Below are 20998 nucleotides of genomic sequence, written 5' to 3' on the forward strand. Positions count from 1 at the left end.
CTGAATCCCGGTTGCAAAGTCATTTTCAATGCTTCAACAACCGTTAAACTTTCTAATCCTAGTTACAAAGTCATTTTCAATGCTTCAACAACCGCTAAACTTTCTAAATGTTCTGTTCCCAATGCTCCCCTGAAGTTAATACATCTTCTCCCTAGGTGAGTACCTGCAAGATCACGAAAAATTAGTCCACAGCCTTCAGCCTTAGCTAAATGACAAAAGGATGTATCAGTATTAACTTTAACATGATCACTGTCAGGTGGAAACCATTTGGGGATCTCAGAATTCGTCGCATGCTTAGTACGTGATACAATTATTGAACTATGTAGAAAGTTACTTATAGATATACTAGTTTGATGTTGAATACCACACAACAACGTTCCTTCCACAAAAACCAACTTATGATCGCCATCTTAGCTATCATACTTCTGCCAGTGCCTTGACACCATGTTGTAATCCATTCCCAAGGAGATGTTGATGCGTTTTGTAGGTGCAATCAAATTAGTAATCTTAAATCCGCTCAATTAACTAGTAATACTTCCCCCGTTTTTGGAAAAGTGTTATTTTCACTTTTTCAATTTGGCCTATTTTTAGGCTAAAATGAAAAAGTGAAAGTAAAACTTTTCCAGAAACGGAGGTAGTATAATGGAAGTCAAGGTCTTTCCCACGAAGAGCAGGGATATTTAGTTGTCAAAATGTCACCATGGGGGTTTTGTTTTAGTTTAAAGCAAAGTAGACAATAAAGCAAATAAAGATTGAGTTGTAAGCAATAGAGAGAGATATGATCGAGGAATCCTTTCTTTGTTACTAAACCATCATCAAGTTATTGTATTCATCCATTAATATAATTAATCACAGATTATTACCAACCATGGAATAACAGCTAGCTCAGTGCTATCCCCTGAATTCCTTAAATCACTGAGTACGGAAACTCTCCAGTACCAGATTCTATTCGTCTAAACCACCTAGTAGTAGCTCGTTCAAGGTGTAATTTGGTCGAATGCTACAATCTTTTGTGAATTAAAGATTGATATTAGTAGTTAGACTCTTAGCTCAAGGTCCAATTTTTAGTGTTGTTTATACACACAATTGCTACACATAATCCCTCTGCAAGGTCTTATGTTCTCTACTTTTGTATGAATTACTTGACTATTACTTATCTCGTAACTCAATACTACCATTTGATTGAATCAACAGATTAATTAAGTTGGCCACCTAAACAATCTATCAATCAATCATAAATATTCAAATCAGTATAAACAATCAATAACTATGTGAAGAACTTCAAAATAAATTTATATAATAACTCAAATCATGTCTATAACTCATAATTCATCCTCAACCAATTATGGATTTAACTACTCATGGATGTAGAAATGCCCATGTTAAACATATAAGAAAATGAAAGAGAAATCGTTACGATGGTGCAATCGCTCCAAAACCCTGGCTTTTCTTCCTTGTTTTCTTCTCTCCAAAGGCTTCATAAAAGATTCCCCAAATATATGATAAAAATATCTCTTATATAGGTGTCCAAATTGTAGCTGCGCCCATGCGCCAAATCCCGGTCAACTGGTTACCAAAACTAGCCAGCCTAACACCAAAATCATGTACAACTCGCGTGAAAGACAACCCACGTCCAAACAATCTTCAAGGGCTCATGCAGGAGGTAGAAGTCCAGCCCAAAAATCCTGGCTTAGCCTTATTAGCCTATCAGTTCGGAGGAGCTGAAAGTGTAAATTTACACTGACCTTCTCAAGCTTTCACAGATATAACTCCCTCCGTGAGTTTTATTTTTCCCTGGAATTTTATTTACTCCCGTCAGAATCACAGACACACATGTCACCGTGAAAATTCAAAGTCCCGGGATTTCCAGTTTTCTGCCTCGGAAACTCACGGACATAAACCACTCCGTGAAAATATTTTCCCCCTGGATTTTCATTCTCGACCCTAGCCATCCACGGATACTCTGATAGTCGTGAGTTTTTAATTCCCCTGAGTTTTCAAATCCAATCCAATAACTTCCGCGTATACCAGGCTCTCTGTGAAAATCCAAAGCTTCTGGATTTCAACTCCGGCTGAATCAAGTCCATCTCACTTCTATGTACTCTTAGCAAAGATCGAGATCCATCTTCATCATCCCAACTCGCTTATCTCGAGCTTCAATCATCTCCATAGCAACAGCAGGCCATCAGCATGAACCTCCATCAGCACATATAACTCCTAACAAACGCGAGCAGCAACACATCCTCCTCCATCTTCACGAGCTCCCATTACCAGCACAATGATCAACCCAACTGCCAAACTATCCACAGTTCCGAACAGAGTTACCTCTGCCATCTCAAGTTCCCATTCAATATGCTCTCCTAGATCATCGATAATAACAGTGGTCCAGAGCTGTCTGTTGTGACTCGAGCTCGCGTCCAATATCAGCAACCATCATCTCGCGGAGCTGCAACCAACTTCAGTCTTCATCATGAATCAACATTCATCCATCGTTACTGCAAGTTCCAATCATCATCAAGACCTCTCACGTGGTTGATCAAAACCCATTAATCTTCATCGAAATCCCAGCACCATCGGCTACAGCTAGTCTCGAACTCCATAAATCAACAAGGCTGCTAGTGACGCCTGCACCTTTCCCTGATCTTCTTATCGAGCTCAACTGCCATCAACAGCAGCCACTAATATTTTTCAAACCCATTTATATCAACAGATAGCTGAACCAGTTTTTCCTGGTCGTGAAAAGAGGGTACATTTTTTACATGTCCTTGCTTTTGAACCCCAGTAAATATATCCTTATACAACAATAAATATGTCCATACTTTTTAATAACCTTATCCATTTAAAATTAGATTATCTTAATACCCTCACCCATATACTATTTTTCTTTATTTCAAAATGGTACAAATTTCTTCCTTTACCACTTCACCACCACCACTAGCACCACCACCACCAACATTCAACTACCATTCCACCACCTACTTCCAACCGCCACCACCACTAATATTCCACCACCACTCCTTCACCACCACCATTACACCATCACCAGTCCTCCACCACGAATAGTCCGTTGCCGCCACCACCACTAGTCCGCCACCGCCACCAACGCCACCGTCGCCACCACTGGTTTAGATATTTTTGTATCCACAACAGTAGTTGATCTAAATAAAAATAAAACCAACAGTAGAAGTTGATCCAATTTAGGGGATCAACAATGGTAGTTGATCCAAAAAAAAAGGATCAATAGTAGAAGTTGACCCGATTTAGGGGATCAACAATGGTAGTTGATCCCCTAAATTGGATCAACAATGAAATTTGATCCATGTAAATGGAGTGAACTTGGCGTGAGTCAAACACGCGTCATCTGACATAGAGTCAGTCATGCTACCATTGCACCACAAGTTCAACATTGGAAGAAATTTATATGATTTAAACTACAAACATGATTTAAACTATAAGCATGATTATACTTATCCAAAGGCAATATTGTCAATAACAGGAGTTGAAAAGATCAACAACAGTAGTTGATCCCATAAAAAATTGGGTCAACAACAGGAGTTGAAAGGATTAAAAACAATAGTTGATCCCATAAACAATTGGGTCAACAACAGGAGTTGATCCCATAAATGGATCAACAACAGTAGTTGATCCCATAAATGGATCAATAACAAGAGTTGATTCCATAATGAAGTGCAGAAAAAGAAATTGAATAGGGAATGAACCTGGAAATGGATAATGAGACTAGTAAAGTGAGCGGTACAAGTGTTAAAAACAGCATCAACAATACCACCAGCTAGCAAGTGTGAAATAAATCTGATCAAGGAATGTTGTTGTTGATGATAATTTCTCACTCCACAGCCATACCACCGCCACCACTACCACCAGGATTTACTACACCGCCTACTCATCTTACTGGTTTTATTTTGACACTCAATTTTACAAAACTAAAATGCACAAATCTCTAAGTCCCTCCCTGCAGAAACACCACTATCATTAGTATCACCACCGTATTACTAGACATCACCAATTCCAGATTCATATTACAACCACCATCTTCCATTATAGATCCAAATCTCTCAATAATTAATATAAGCATTGAATAATGCATCTTCTAATCCTATTTATTTAATATTAGTTGTTGATGTATCAAATGGATCTGAAAAATCGAATTTGTTGCTATATTGATTGAGAAGAAGGACTTTTAATTTAGAAAATAAACCCTTAAATCTGTAAGAGACATTAAAAGTGGAGTAGAAATATATTCCAATACATACCTCCTCCACCATCGCCTCCACTATCACTATTAATTTATGAGCTTCTATAATTCGAAGAAGTTCACTTCTAAAATTACCAGAAATCGAAACCTAAAATCAGATCTCGCATCTTTGAATCTGTTTCTGGTAATAGTTCTAGTATTTTTGAATCTGGTATATTAAAAATAACGTTGCTGGTGACGAGATGAAGATGATGATGGTAGTGGTGGTGGCGGCGATGTAGATGATGGTCGTAGAGGTGGTGGTGAAGCTGAAGATGGTGGTGGTGGGTTTGGTTCGAATTTCGGCAGAAAATCTCTCTGTCAATCTCAAAATTCTTCTCTCTCAAATATGTTTCTCTCTCACTCTGAAATAATGGTGGTGGTGGTGGTGATTGTGGCGGAGATGATCGAGATGGTGGTGGTTGTGGCGGAGACGATCGAGATGGTAGTTATGGTGGGGGGGATGGCGATGGTGGTGATGGTGGGAGGATGGAGATTTCTCTATGGCTTATAGAAAATAAAAGAAGGAAAGTAAGAGTGAAAGGTTAAATAAGGAATCATATAAATTCAGATTTTAGATAAAATTTCAATTATGCCATCGGGGATATTTGTAAAGTCTGTTAGGGATATTTATAGAGGCCCATCAAAGCAAGGACAATAGTTTAATTTCCACGTGAAAAGAATCCTGGTTTTGATCGCTTGTGCATGAAGAAGAAAGGTGATGCCCCTGATCTGCATGGCTGGTAAAAAAGCGGGGGTCTAACAACCACACCCAATATTTCGCTTAGCAATCTGTATGGACAAACTACAATATACTTTTAGAGAATCAACTAAACAGTCAGACTCAATCAAGATAAAAAGTATTTCAAAGATTTTATATCTCAATCTCTCGATTTGATATATGCTCAAGCAAATAGAAATCTGCGAGTCTTTATTAAATACTGGAGAGATGACTTGGATGGTACCAAAGACCAATATCCAAGTATCAATCAATTTAAATCAACAACCAAAAGGTCGGATATTCTAATTGATTGAACAACGCACAACCTGTGATATTTCAATTATATAACAAAATATAATGCGGAAAACAAATAACACAGACACCAGAATTTTGTTAACGAGGAAACCGTAAATGCAGAAAAACCCCGGGACCTAGTCCATATTGAACACACACTGTATTAAAAGCACAAATCTTGTTCAAGTTTATAGACATACCTTTTTAGATGAATCCAATTGAATTCTACAGCCTTACCAAACATAATATGTGCGCCCCAATTTTCGTGCTTCCCTCACCGTATACATAACAGGGCATTCCTTGGTGAGGATGCACTTAAAACAAACTCAAGTTGTGTTGAGGTAAACAATGTCTTGCTCACCACAAGTGAATTTTGGATTATCATGAAAGATATCACTTTTAGAACCTTTCACATCCAAATCCATCTTTACAAAGAACTCTTTAAGTTCCAACATCATGGATACTGCCGTCTCCATAGTCATGGAATTTTCTGGGAGATCATTCTTTTCACACTAAATGTGTCATTGACACAAAGTGTCATTGAAACCCACTTATGAGTGCGTTTAGAAATAACTGGAACCTTCTTCCCATTACTCTCTTCAAGATTTCTCGAAAGAGGATTGGATTTACTATTCTTTTGCAAGTTAGTCTTTCTCCAACTGGGAACCTCGGATCTTGTCTTCGTCGTTACGAAGTTATCCTTTTGATAACCATTACGAGGATTTGTATGACGTTTATAGGCAAAAATAGGTTTATCACAACACTGATTCCTTTGCCTAAAGGTTGGACAGTTACAACATGTAGTATTAAGGGGATTAGCCTTAACATATGATCTTGGTTTCACAACTTCTTGTGATGCCCAAACAAGAACATCATGAAGTTTCTCATTCCTTATACGGAAACGACATCTCTTTTATATGTGATCTTTATTTCCGCAATAGTGGCAAACATAAGGAATGTTCTTACCTCGATCTGTATATGCTGACTTTGGAGGTTGATATACTTTGCTCTTTCGAACCTTAATTGTCGGTGAAGGTATTTCACTTTTGCCATCAGTGGAAACCTTTTGTTGAGAAGAATCACTAGACTTGACAAATTTTACCTCTTTGCTAATACTTGGAGCATCTATTCCCTTATAGCCCAATCCTCGTGTATCACGATGATTTTTACTTGCTCCTAGCATAGTGGTTAATTTGCTTGAACTAGTATTGAACTTTTTCAAGTCATCTTCCAACATATTGATTTTATCAAGAGCAGCAGCTAAATCATCCTCAAGGCGTTTTTCTCGAGCGAGACAAGCACTTTCTCTGTCATCAAAACTAATTTGTTGAGAGTTAAACCTTGCTTCAGATTCTGCAAGTTTCTCTTCCAACAAAAAGTATTGTTGATAAAGATTATCACATTCAAGTGACTTCATACGTAGGTTTTCCTCAGAATCCTTGAGGATCGATTCGCTAGAACGATTCGAAAAATAAACACATGCGTAACATCTTCTCAATTTCTTGTTTTCTCGACAGAGAGGAGTCAGAAGAGGTGATACATGAGAAATTGTAATCTTCTTCATATTCCACGAATCCAAAAACATAACATACTCTGAGACTTCCTCATCAACATCTCTATCAATATCTGAATCACCTTCATCAGAAAGTACATCTAATTGTTCTTCTAGGAGAGTTTCCCAATCAGCAGTTTTTACATCAAGAGAATGTTTAGATATTGACTTTGATGTGACAGTTCTCTCAGGTGAATCCAAGATTTTAGAATCATCTGGTAATTTCTGAACTGGTACGTTATTAGAGATAGACTCGTCCATAATAAAATCGCTACAAACACAGACTTATAAGGTATTTAACGTGTTTGCCTGCTCTGATACCAATTGAAAAAGCGGGGGTCTAACAACCACACCCAATATTTCGCTTAGCAATCTGTATGGACAAAGTCCAATACACTTTCTAGAGAATCAACTAGACAGTCAGACTCAATCTAGATAAAAAGTACATCAAAGAATTTATATCTCAATCTCTCGATTTGATATATACTCAAGCAAATAGAAATCTGTGAGTCTTTATCAAATACTGGAGAGATAACTTGGATGGTAACAAAGACCAATATTCAAGTGTCAATCAATTTAAATCAACAACCAAAAGGTCGAATATTCTAATTAATTGAACAACACACAACCTGTGATATTTCAATTATATAACAAAATATAATGCGGAAAAGAAATAACACAAACACCAGAATTTTGTTAACGAGGAAACCGCAAATGCAGAAAAATCCCGGGACCTAGTCCAGATTGAACACACATTGTATTAAGCTGCTACAGATACTAGCCTACTCCAAACTAACTTCGGTCTGTACTGTAGCTGAACCCCAACCAATCTCACACTGATCCAAGGTACATTTATGCTCACACTTCTCTGATCCCATCAGCATACTACGTACTTGATTCCCTTAGCTGATCTCACCCACAACTAAGAGTTGCTACGACCCAAAGTCGAAGACTTTAATAAACAAATCTGTATCACACAGAAAAGTCTATGATAATAGATAAATTCGTCTCCCACGAATATACCTATGAGTTTTGTTCCGTATTTTGATAAATCAAGGTGAACAGGAACTAATTGATAAACCGGTCTTATATTCCCGAAGAACATCCTAGTATTATCAATCACCTCATAATAGTCATAATCGACGCAGCGAAAAAAGATATTGTGGAATCACAAACGATGAGTCGAAAGATGTTTGTGGTTAATTTTTATCTTGCCTATCGAAGATATAAATCTCAATCCAATTATTACAATTGTACTCGTACGATAGAAACAACAAGATCAGATCACACAACTACAAGAAAAGTAGTATCGGTCAGGCTTCACAATCCCAATGAAGTCTTTAAGTTGTTAACCTGGTTTAGAAGAAGAAACCAAAGTTTAAAGGAGAATCGACTCTAGATTAGCACAACTAGTATCACACGGAATGCGTGGGGATTAGGTTTCCCAGTTTCTAGAGTTCTCCCTTATATAGTCTTTCAAATCAGGGTTTGCAATCAATGTTAGCTTAGTAACAAAGCATTCAATATTCACCGTTAGATTAAAACCTAATTAGATTCAAGCTAATGTTTATCAACCTTTAGATCGAAAACATAGCTTGTTATACACAAATGAAATGCACGTTCCTGGGCTTGTGTAACCGTACCCAAACTTGTACATTAGTTGGTTCAACAATAGTTAACCAAATGGTTAGCCATATGATCACTTTCATATCAACCATGTTCTTCTTCACCATAACTAGTTCAAATGACTCAAATGAACTAGTTAGAGAGTTGTTCAACTGCAAGGAAATCTTATGTACTACACAAGACACAATTGAAGCAAAAACGATTTGATTCACATGAATCAGTTCATGAACTCTATAGCCATGGTTTTCAATTGCATTCCTTAGTTTATAAAGGTAAGTTCACTAAACATCGTTTTTAGACATAACCTACTCAAGTTCGCGGACTGGGTTCGCGGACTTAAATTCCCAGATGGAGTTCACAAACTCCAGCAGAAATTCTCGGGTTTGAGAACTTCGCCAGTTCGCGGACTTAACTCACGCATTACTTCGGTTCACTTGATCAACAAAGTTCGCAAACTTTGGTTCAAGCAATAAAGACTTATACATATATTTTTCCACAACAATACTTATATCCTCCAAATGGTTATATAGTATAAACTCTCATTTCAATCATTAAAACATTCTTAGAGGACGTTATATAGTTGTTATTCACAAACCATTTCTCGTCAGAGCAATTTTCAAAGTGATTGAAACATAACATGACTTTCGTCACTAGGTAAAGATGAACTTGGCTAAAGCGAAAGCTTTACCAACACATATTTCGAGAAATATATAGGCGAGGTAAACTCGGCTCGAAATACCAAATGTGTATAATCTAAGTCTATATAGCAAAACGACTTTTGTCTCAAGATAAGATATAAACAAACTTTTGAGTGATAGATAAGTTCAAGTCTCCACATACCTTTTAGTCGACGAAGATACACCAGTTCCTTGAGTAGTCCTTCGTCTTGTATGATGATCGCCATGGAGTTCTTGAGCTCAACTACACTTTCTATCCTAGTCCGAGACCTTAGATATAGCAGACTAGAAATCAAGACTTACAGTTTTGATCACTAACATTGACAAACATGCTTGAGATAGCAACGCATGCGATTTCGATAACAGCTGGTGCCTTTAACATTGTAACCAATTGTCAGTCCTGTTTAGCTTCATTCCATGGTTGCCTTGAGTAATTAGTCTGGGTGCCCGTATAACACTGTGCGTTACAGAATTCGCAACTTTGACTTGCTTCAAATGCTTGTAAAATCTTCATACGAGTTCGTAATGATTCCATTCTTTCGCCATTAGCTTCGTCTTTTCGTCTCCTTCAAGTGTGAAAAAGCGGGGGTCTAACAACCATACCCAATATTTCACTTAGTAATCTGTATGGATAAACTCCAATATACTTTTAAGAGAATCAAATAGACAGTAAGACTCAATCTTATAAAAACTATATCCAAGAATTATATCTCAATTTCTCGATTCAATACTTACTCAAGAAAATAGAAATCTGCGAGTCTAATTGCACACAAGAGAAATTAACTTGAACGTTACCAAGGACCAATGTTCAAGTATCAATCAATTTCAATCAACAACCATAGGTTGGATTTACCAATTGATCGATTTAACGCACAACCTGTGATATTTCAATTATATAACAAAATATAATGCGGAAAAGAAATAACACATACACCCGAAATTTTTGTTAACGAGGAAACCGCAAATGCAGAAAAACCCCGGGACCTAGTCCATATTGAACATGCATTGTATAAAGCCGCTACAGACACTAGCCTACTACAAACTAATTTTGGTCTGGACTGTAGTTGAACCCCAATCAATCTCACACTGATCCAAGGTACAGTTGCGCTCCTTATGTATCTAATCCCAGCAGGATACTATGCACTTGATTCCCTTAGCTGATCTCACCTACAACTAAGAGTTGCTACAATCCAAAGTCGAAGACTTTAATAAACAAGTCTGTATCACACAGAAAAGTCTACATGAATAGATAAATATGTCTCCCATAGAAACACCTACGAGTTTTATTCCGTCTTTTGATAAATCAAGGTGAACATGAACCAATTGATAACTCGTACTTATATTCCCGAAGAACAACCTAGAATTTTCAATCACCTCACAATAATCTTAATCGACTAGGGAAACAAGATATTATGGAATCACAAATGATGAGACGGAGAGTTTGTGACTACTTTTCTATCTTGCCTATCAGAGAAATTAATCTCAAGCCAATCTTACGATCGTACTCAAATACGATAGAAATAGCAATATCAGATCAAGCAACTACAGAGAAAATAATTGGGTCTGGCTTCACAATCCCAATGAAGTGTTTAAGTCGTTAACCTACAGGGTCTCGGTAGAAACCTAAGGTTAAAGAAGAATCGACTATATCTTATACAACTAGTATCACACAGGAGGTGTGGGGATTAGGTTTGCTAGTTGCTAGAGTTCTCCTTTATATTGTCTTCCAAATCAGGGTTTGCAATCTAAGTTACCTTGGTAACATATTGTATCACAACTTCGACAACAATACTATGGTGATATGTATCACTCCCCCTTAGTCAATACTTCATCTCACATGGAAACCACTCCCCCTTACATAATGATCCGAAAACCATATGTATTTGTAGTGTGAACTACACATTAATTCTCCCCCTTTTTGTCAATAAAATTGGCAAAGGTACGAAAACTAGTGGGATCCTAATGAAATTTCCATAGAGACACTTCATGACCAAAACAAAGCACATATCAACTTTTTAGATGCAATCATATAGCTGAAACTAAATGCATTCATCAAGGAGTTTATAAAGATACAAGATAACCCCTATAATATTCCACATCCGCACTCCCCACAAAGATTTGGCAATTAAGCACAACTTCAATTAAGAACTCTTCCCCATAAAATGTCATTCCCGAAAGAACAACAAGAGCGACCTTATTTTCACAATAAAATAAGGATTTTTTTGGAAAACACAAATCACATAAGAATATGAATTTGTATCCAAATTACTCAATTAAGTTAACCACAAAAGAATCCATGATTAATTTAATCGGAAATGCTCAACATAAGAGAACTTATGGAGCCACATAATATATACATAAAAAATATGGATCAGGGAAGATCAATACTGCAGAATAAACAAAGAATATTTTTCGTCACTATTTGCACAATGACATACAATATATTTAATCTTTGTAGACAAAATCTCATCCTTTCTTCCATCAATATTTGCATAAATACATAAAAGGCTTAACTTTTGTTTGTCAAAAGTTCTTTCGATCTTTTATCAATACTTGCATATCGACATATGAAAGACTTAACTCTTGACCACGTATGGGACAATCAAAGTTCACGGACGTAAACACACATATCCCATCTCAAATTGCAATATATAAAAGCATAAAGATTAATACTGCAAAAATCATCTTCCAAACAAACTTTAGAATTTAAACAAGTAAATCTAAAAACATTGAAGATGAAAAACGTTGGACATAGCTATGTGTAATCACAATAATGGTTGTTAGATCATTGCTTGGTCGAACCCACTAGCGTGGTATGTCAAGCTAGTTATCAAATTTAGTTTCCAAAACGCATTCTTGATTTAGTATACTAAAGATAGTTTCGGACTAGATTAGGCCTAAGAAGAACTACTATTGAAGGATGAAGATTGAAGATTACAAGAAGACATCAACAAGGACTTCATCAACAAAGGTATGTGGTGATTGATTTCATTTGGATTCTTGTTCAATTCTACCTTTCTAATCTATCGAAACAAATGCTCACTCTATGGAACAATTCCTATGACGGTTAACATACATTTATGTATATATACTTGAGGTTATTTGAGCCACGACTTCTGTGAAATAACCTTTATCCCTGGAAAGGTTCTCATGTTATAGTGAATGAGCTTACGAATTTAACGAGCCAAGAATCACTCAATTCCGAGTTATAACAATGAAGTTATGAGTGATTTATTAAAGTAGGAAACAATCCATGGACTGCTTGTAACGGTTCACGGACTTAGGCCCAATTACGTGACTAAAAGGCATTTTTGGTCAAACTGGTGATGTTTCCTTATCTAGGCAAGTTGGCTATTAATCCAAACATATTTGATTACCATATTAAAGTGTTTGTGATTCCTTCCTAAGTTAAAAAGTGATTTATTCACATAAATACAATATTTGCTAATTAATTATTTATTTAATTATTTTGGCAAGAGTTGTAACTTAGGAAAGACTCCCATAATTAGGAGAGTCTTGAAAAAGGAAAATAGCCTAAACCCTGATTAGATTGCAAGCTACCTTATTCACTATAAATAAAGGTTCATGAGTGCTACACGTTTTTATCCCCTTTGGAAAATTGGTGTAAGCTTCATAAGGTTGTTTTCCATGTCTTATGTTCTTCATGAACAAGAGTGAGATAAAAGTCTTTGTATTGGGGATCACAAAGCCGAGTTGGATTTAATCTTCGTGATTGATCGTACAACTTGTAATCTAGGTTTTTCACCTCTTGTCTATTCTAAGGTTTTCTCTTCTGATATAAAACCATTCAAGAGTTGTTGATCATAAACCCTAGGTTTTGATAGATTTCAGTTTACAATCGTATACCAGCACTTGTTAGTCGAAATCGGAAGCTAGAAAGAAAACTTCGATTAAGGTATCTCGAAAAAATCCTTAAGAAGTTTTAAACAAGATATCTCAAGATTTATTCTAGTTGTTCTTGTTGTAGAATTATTAGGGTTTTCTTAACTTGGAAATTGATCATTGGAATCGCCCGAGTTCACTTACGAAAATCAGGTTCACGGACTCCTTGTGTGTACGTATACTGATGTAAGATAAAACCCTAATCTACAAGTCTGTTTTGATATTACTTTTACCTAGTAATTGTTGTTATCAAAATAAACACAAGATTTACAAAACCTTGATGTACATCTAAAGGGAAATCAAATCGGTGTTTTGTGCAAACAAAAATCGAATCGTATCAATCGTGTTGTCGTATCTTCTAAAGAGAGCCTTGGGTTCTACTAGAATATTTACGAGAAGAATTCCTAAACACAATCGGTGTTGTTTTAGGAGTTTTTGTTGAAGCAGGTATTACATGTAGTCTGAATAGGTAGTAAGAAATTGGTGTAACAGCTTATAATCAGTGTGTGTTTATTCTGGACTAGGTCCCGGGATTTTTCTGCATTTGTGATTTCCTCGTTAACAAAATTTCTGGTGTCTGTGTTATTTCTATTCCGCATTATATTTTTTATATAATTGAAATATCACAGGTTGTACGTAAGTTCAATCAATTGTGAATCCGACCTTTGGGTTGTTGATTAAATTGATTGACACTTGGATATTGGTTTTTGATACCGTCCAAGTTATTTCTTATATTCAATCGGGCTCGCAAATTCCTATTTGTTTGATTGCGGATTGAATTGAGAAATTGAGATATAACTCTTTGATATACTTTTCTTAAGATTGAGTCTGACTGTCTAGTTGATTCTTGTGAAAGTATATTGGAGTTAGTCCATACAGATTGCCAAACGAATTATTGGGTGTGGTTGTTGTACCCACGACTTTTCAATATCTATTCCAAACTCTAGTTATTCTTCCTAAAAACACAAGAATAAAATTCTCATAAGAAGATTTACTACACACTGAGACCTTTGAATAATTCTTTATCGTCCCCGAACTCCTTGTCGTCAATAACCATGCGAACATATGGTTCGTGAAGAAATGAGTCAATTCCAACAAACCTTCTAGTCTGAAGATGTCGAACCAGGGACTTCTGAATTTCAAGAGTTCTCAAAACACAAGCCTTTATTTTTGAATCTCCTTTCTTGTCTCCTTCAACTCTTCAAGAACATCAGAAAACTTCTGAGAATTTGAAGGAATAACTCTTGGCTTCTTCACATTCCTTCTTTTTCTTTTCAAAGTTGGAGGTAACAGATATCTTTCTTTTTCATTCGTGATTGATGGCTTAACAATCATATTAACATCTTTTCCATCGGAAGACATGATGCTTGGAGTATCCATAAGCGTACGAATTTGTGAGAGGAAATCACACTTCAACAAGCAGTCTTAAGTTAAAAAAGAGTTTCAGGGAAGGAAAAAAGGAATGTAGGGTTACGGAACCTTTATACACTTCAAAGGATTCACATACACACAACTCATACCTTATAAAAGGCCGAATTATCAATTTTAACCCTCTTTTTATTGATTAACCGGGGAACACCATTCCAATATCATTTAGATATGAAAAAATTCCAATCTTGCAAAACCAGGCAAAGCTCAAAAAGAAAAGAAAACAAATTCAAAACCATTTTTCTTTTTCAAAAACCTGTGATGTGCAGAATCATGTCTTTTTTAATCAGGCACATGAGACAAGATGCACTAACCAACACAATTTAAGTTGTGCTGGGATGAACAATAATCTGTCCATCACATATTTTTTGATCGGAATTCATAGAACCCTGTTTCTCATAGTTTTTAGACCATAACTTTCTTTCCAATGGTTTTTTCTTATCCTTGGAAACTAACTTCTTTGGCGAAGATAAAATCCTACATACCTCTGCGGTCTTTTGAACAAGTTTAAGCTTGTTTACTAATCGATTTGATCTTCGTTGAAGTTTGTTGACATGTCTCAATTTGTGTTTGTGCTTTTAACACTTTGATAGTTCATGACCCTTGAGTGAACAATATGAGCATGTCAACCTGGAATATGATTCAAGTATCAGAGATGTGCAAGCTGCTAGACACACAGTAGAACCTGAAAAATTAGACAGAGAGTTTCCAACGGAAAGGTCAATTTTTTCTTCCAGATTGGTTGAGTTCTCTTCTAAAAGAATATCAAGATTGATGTATATATCGCTACAATTATCAAAATCAATATTTTCACGCAGAAGTGCAACACTTGATTTTTCGTCTTCATTAGAATCATAGTTGTCAGACATTTCATCAAGAGTTGCAATAAGACCTTTGTTCCCAGTGTATTTTTTACGATTTGGACACTCATTTTCCAAAGGACCAAAACCTTTACACTTAAAGCACCGAGGCATATCCTCGTCATCAGTCTCATCATTATCCCTGTTTTTAGGAGGAACACGATTATGGGGCTTAACTGATGACCTGGATTTATCTTTGGAGAAGTTTACTTCTCTTCAAAAGAAGATCCCTAAACTGTCTAGTGATCAACGAGATTGACTTGTTAAGATCTTCATCTGATGAGTCAGCCTCAGAAAGATCATCTTCAGATATGCAAACACTTTTACTTTTATCAAGTAATTTAGTGTTCTTTTATGCTTTGAAAGCAACATCCTTCCCAGATTTGGATGTAAGCTCATGATCAAATATCTTTAGCTTCCCAAACAGAGTATTTCTGGATAGTGTTGCGAGATTATTTCCTTCAATGATGGCATGCTTCTTAGAATCATATCTAGATGGAAATGATCTGAGAATTTTCATCACAATGTCCTTTTCAAGAATGGTCTTACCCAATGCAAACGATGCATTAATAATTTCAGACACTTTGTGATTAAATTCATCAAATGTTTATTCATCTGACATACGAAGGTTTTCCCAATCAAAATTTAGGTTTTGAAGACTAGATTCTTTTTCACTAATATTCCTTTCAAATACGGTTTCTAAGATATCCAAGGCTTCTTTAGACTTTGTGCGCGTAGTCACATGATGCTGAAGATCTGGGGTAATGGCATGTATGATAGCATTTAAGCCGTCGGAATTTTGCTTTGCAGCAAGGATTTCTTCTGGACTATATCTACCAATATCCTTAGGTATAGATACATCGCCTTCTGTATTAACCGGAGGATCATAGCCATTAACAAAACGTACCCATGTTTGAAAATCACGAGCTTCAAGAAAAGCACGCATAGCGTTTTTCCACCATAAGTAGTTTGAGCCATCGAAAACTGGTGGTACGTTTATGGAGATAGAATTCTTGTCCATAGAGTCAGATCGCTACAAACACAGACTTATAAGGTCTTAAAACATGCTTGCCTGCTCTGATACCAATTGAAAAAGTGGGGGTCTAACAACCACACCCAATATTTTGCTTAGCATTCTGTATGGACAAACTCCAATATACTTTTAAGATAATCAACTTGACAGTCAGACTCAACCTTATAAAAATTATATCCAAGAGTTATATCTCAATTTCTCGATTCAATACTTACTCAAGCAAATAGAAATCTGCGAGTCTAATTGAACACAAGAAAAATTAACTTGAACGGTACCAAAGACCAATTTTCAAGTATCAATCAATTTCAATCAACAACCAAAGGTTGGATTTAACGCACAACCTGTGATATTTAAATTTTATAACAAAATATAATGCGGAAAAGAAATAACACAGACACCAGAATTTTGTTAACGAGGAAACCGCAAATGTAGAAAAACCCCGGGACCTAGTCCAGATTGAACACACACTGTATTAAGCTACTACAGACACTAGCCTACTCCAAACTAACTTCGGTATGGACTGTAGTTGAACCCCCACCAATCTCACACTGATCCAAGGTACAGTTATGCTCCTACGTCTCTGATCCCATCAGGATACTACGTACTTGATTCCCTTAGCTGATCTCACCCACAACTAAGAGTTGCTACGACCCAAAGTCGAAGACTTTAATAAACAAATCTGTATCACACAAAAAAGTCTATGATAATAGATAAATCCGTATCCCACGAATATACCTATGAGTTTTGTTCCGTCTTTTGATAAATCAAGGTGAACAAGAACTAATTGATAAACCGGTCTTATATTCCCGAAGAACATCCTAGTATTATGAATCACCTCATAATAGTCTTAATCGACACAGCGAAAAAAGATATTGTGGAATCACAAACGATGAGTCGAAAGATGTTTGTGGTTACTTTTTATCTTGCCTATCGGAGATATAAATCTCAAGCCAATTATTACAATTGTACTCGTACGATAGAAACAGCAAGATCAGATCACACAACTATAAGAAAAGTAGTATCGGTATGGCTTCACAATCCCAATGAAGTCTTTAAGTCGTTAACCTGGTTTAGAAGAAGAAACCAAAGGTTAAAGGAGAATCGACTCTAGATTAGCACAACTAGTATCACACGGAATGTGTGGGGATTAGGTTTCCCAGTTGATAGAGTTCTCCCTTATATAGTCTTTCAAATCAGGGTTTGCAATCAATGTTAGCTTAGTAACAAAGCATTCAATATTCATCGATAGATGAAAACCTGATTAGAGTCAAGCTAATATTTATCAACCGTTAGATCGAAAACATAGCTTGTTATACACAAATGAAATGCACGTTCCTGGGCTTGTGTAACCGTACCCAAACTTGTACATTAGTTGGTTCAACAATAGTTAACCAAATGGTTAGCCATACGATCACTTTCATATCAACTATGTTCTTCTTCACCATAACTAGTTCAAATGACTCAAATAAACTAGTTAGAGAGTTTTTCAATTGCAAGGAAATCTTATGTATTACACAAGACACAATTGAAGCAAAAATGATTTGATTCACATGAATCAGTTCATGAACTCTATAGCCACGGTTTTCAATTTCATTCCTTAGTTTATATAGGTAAGTTCACCAAACATCGTTTTTAGACATAACCTACTCAAGTTCGCGGACTGGTTTCGCGGACTTAAGTTCCCGGATGGAGTTCACAAACTCCAGCAGAAATTCTCGGGTTTGAGAACTTCGCCAGTTCGCGGACTTAGCTCTAGCACTACTCCGGTTCACTTGATCAACCAAGTTCGCAAACTTTGCTTCAAGCAATAAAGACTTATACGTATATTTTTCCACAATAATGCTTATATCCTCCAAATGGTTATATAGTCCAAACTCTCATTTCAATCATTGAGACATTCTCAGAGGACGTTATACAGTTGTTATTCACAAACTATTTCTCGTCAGAGCAATTTTCAAAGTGATTGAAACATAACATGACTTTCTTCACTAGGTAAAGATGAACTTGGCTTAAGCGAAATCTTTACCAACACATATTTCGAGAAATAGATAGGCGAGGTAAACTCGGATCGAAATACCAAATGTGTATAATCTAAGTCTATATAGCAAAACGACTTTTGTCTCAAGACAATAGATAAATAGACTTTTGAGTGATAGATAAGTTCAAGTCTCCACATACCTTTTAGTTGATGAAGATCCACCAGTTTCTTGAGTAATCCTTCGTCTTGTATGATGATTCAATGGAGTTCTTGAGCTCAACTATACTTTCTATCCTAGTCCGAGACCTTAGCTATAGTAGACTAGAAATCAAGACCCATAGTTTTGATCACTAATATTGACAAACATGCTTGAGATAGCAACGCATGCGAGTTCGACCGAGCAATGCTCTAACAGCTGGTGCCTTTAACATTGTAACCAACTGTCAGTCATGTTTAGCTCCATTCCATGGTTTCCTTGAGTAATTAGTCCGGGTGCCCGTATAAAACTGTGCGTTACAGAATTCGCAACCGTGACTCGCTTCAAATGCTTGTAAAATCTTTATACGAGTTCGGAATGATTACATTCTTTCGCTATTAGCTTCGTCTTTTCGTCGCCTTCAAGTGTGAAAAAGCGGGGGTCTAACAACCATACCCAATATTTCGCTTAGCAATCTGTATGGATAAACTCCAATATACTTTTAACAGAATCAAATAGACAGTCAGACTCAATCTTATAAAAAGTATATCCAAGAATTATATCTTAATTTCTCGATTCAATACTTACTCAAGCAAATACAAATCTGCGAGTCTAATTGAACACAAGAGAAATTAACTTGAACGGTACCAAAGACCAGTGTTCAAGTATCAATCAATTTCAATCAACAACCAAAGGTTGGATTTAGCGCACAACCTATGATATTTTATTTATATAACAAAATATAATGCGGACAATAAATAACACAGACACCAGAAGTTTTGTTAACGAGGAAACCGCAAATGCAGAATAACCCCGGGACCTAGTCCAGATTGAACACACATTGTATTAAGCCGCTACAAACACTAGCCTACTACAAGTAATTTCGGTCTGGACTGTAGTTGAAAATAATTACCTACTAGTTTTGTTATGTCTTTTGATAAATCAAGGTGAACAGGAACCAATTGATAACTCGGACTTATATTCCCGAAGAACGGCCTAGAATTATCAATCACCTCATAGTAATCTTAATCGACTAGCGAAACAAGATATTGTGAAATCACAAACGATGAGACTAAGAGTTTGTGACTACTTTTCTATCTTGCCTATCGGAGAAATTAATCTCAAGCCAGTCTTACGATTGTACTCAAATATGACAGGAACAGCAAGATCAGATCACGCAACTACAGAGAAAATAGTTTGGTCTGGCTTCACAATCCCAATGAAGTCTTCAAGTCGTTAACCTACAGGGTCTCGGTGGAAACCTAAGGTTAAAGAATAATCGACTCTATCTTATAAAACAAGTATCACACAGGAGGTGTGGGGATTAGGTTTCCCAGTTGCTAGAGTTCTCCTTTATATAGTCTTCCAAATTAGGATTTGCAATATAAGTTACCTTGGTAACAAAGCATTCAATATTCATCGTTAAATGAAAACCTGATTAGATTCAAGCTAATATCTTTCAACCGTTAGATCGAACTTAGCTTTTTATACACAAATGAAATGCACGTATATTTAGGTTTGTGTAACCGTACCTAAACGTGTACATCTAGTTGGTTCAACGGTAGATAACCATAGGTTAGCCATACAAGTACTTTCATATCAACCATATTCTTCTTTACCAAAACTAGTTCAAGTGACTCAAATGAACTAGTTAGAGAGTTGTTCAATTGCTTAGATCTCATAGAAGTATACAAGACACAATAGAAACAAAAACGATTTTGATTTACTCGAATGAATTCATGAACTTTATATCCACGGTTTGCAAATATGCATTCCTTAGTTTATATAAGTTTAAGTTCACGAATAAACCGTTTATAGAAAATAACCCACTCAAGTATGCGTACCGGTACACATACTTAAGTACCCGGATTAAGTTTGTTTTCAGTTCACAAACTCCAACAGAAATTCACGGGACGTGAATTTCCGATAGTACGCGTACAGGTACATAGACTTTACTTCCGGTTATCCTGAGCAACAAAGTATGCATACTTTGGTTCAAGGATATTGGACTTACACACATATGAGTTGTCTCCCAATGTTTATATCCAACCATGGTTATGTATTCTAAACAATCATTTCAATCATTGAAACATTCTTGAGGACGTTACACAGTTGTTGTTCATAAACTATTTTTCGTCAAAGAGATTTTCAAGTAATTGAAACTAATATGACTTTCGTCACTAGTAAAGATGAACTTGGCCAAAGCGAAATCTTACCAACACATATTTCGAGAAATAGATAAGCGAGATAAACTCGGCTCGAAATAACAAGTATAATCGAAATCTATATATCAATACGACTTTTGTCTCAAGATAGGAGATAGAGTAGATAGACTTTAGAGTGATAGATAAGTTCAAATCTCCACATACCTTTTAGTCGATGAGGTTCCACCAGTTCCTTGAGTAGTTCTTCATCTTTGTATGATGAACGTCGTGGAGTCTAGAGCTCAACTACACTTTCTATCATAGTCCGAGACTT

This window comes from Papaver somniferum, chromosome 6 (assembly GCF_003573695.1).
Source record: "Papaver somniferum cultivar HN1 chromosome 6, ASM357369v1, whole genome shotgun sequence".
In the NCBI taxonomy this organism is placed as follows: Eukaryota; Viridiplantae; Streptophyta; class Magnoliopsida; order Ranunculales; family Papaveraceae; genus Papaver; species Papaver somniferum.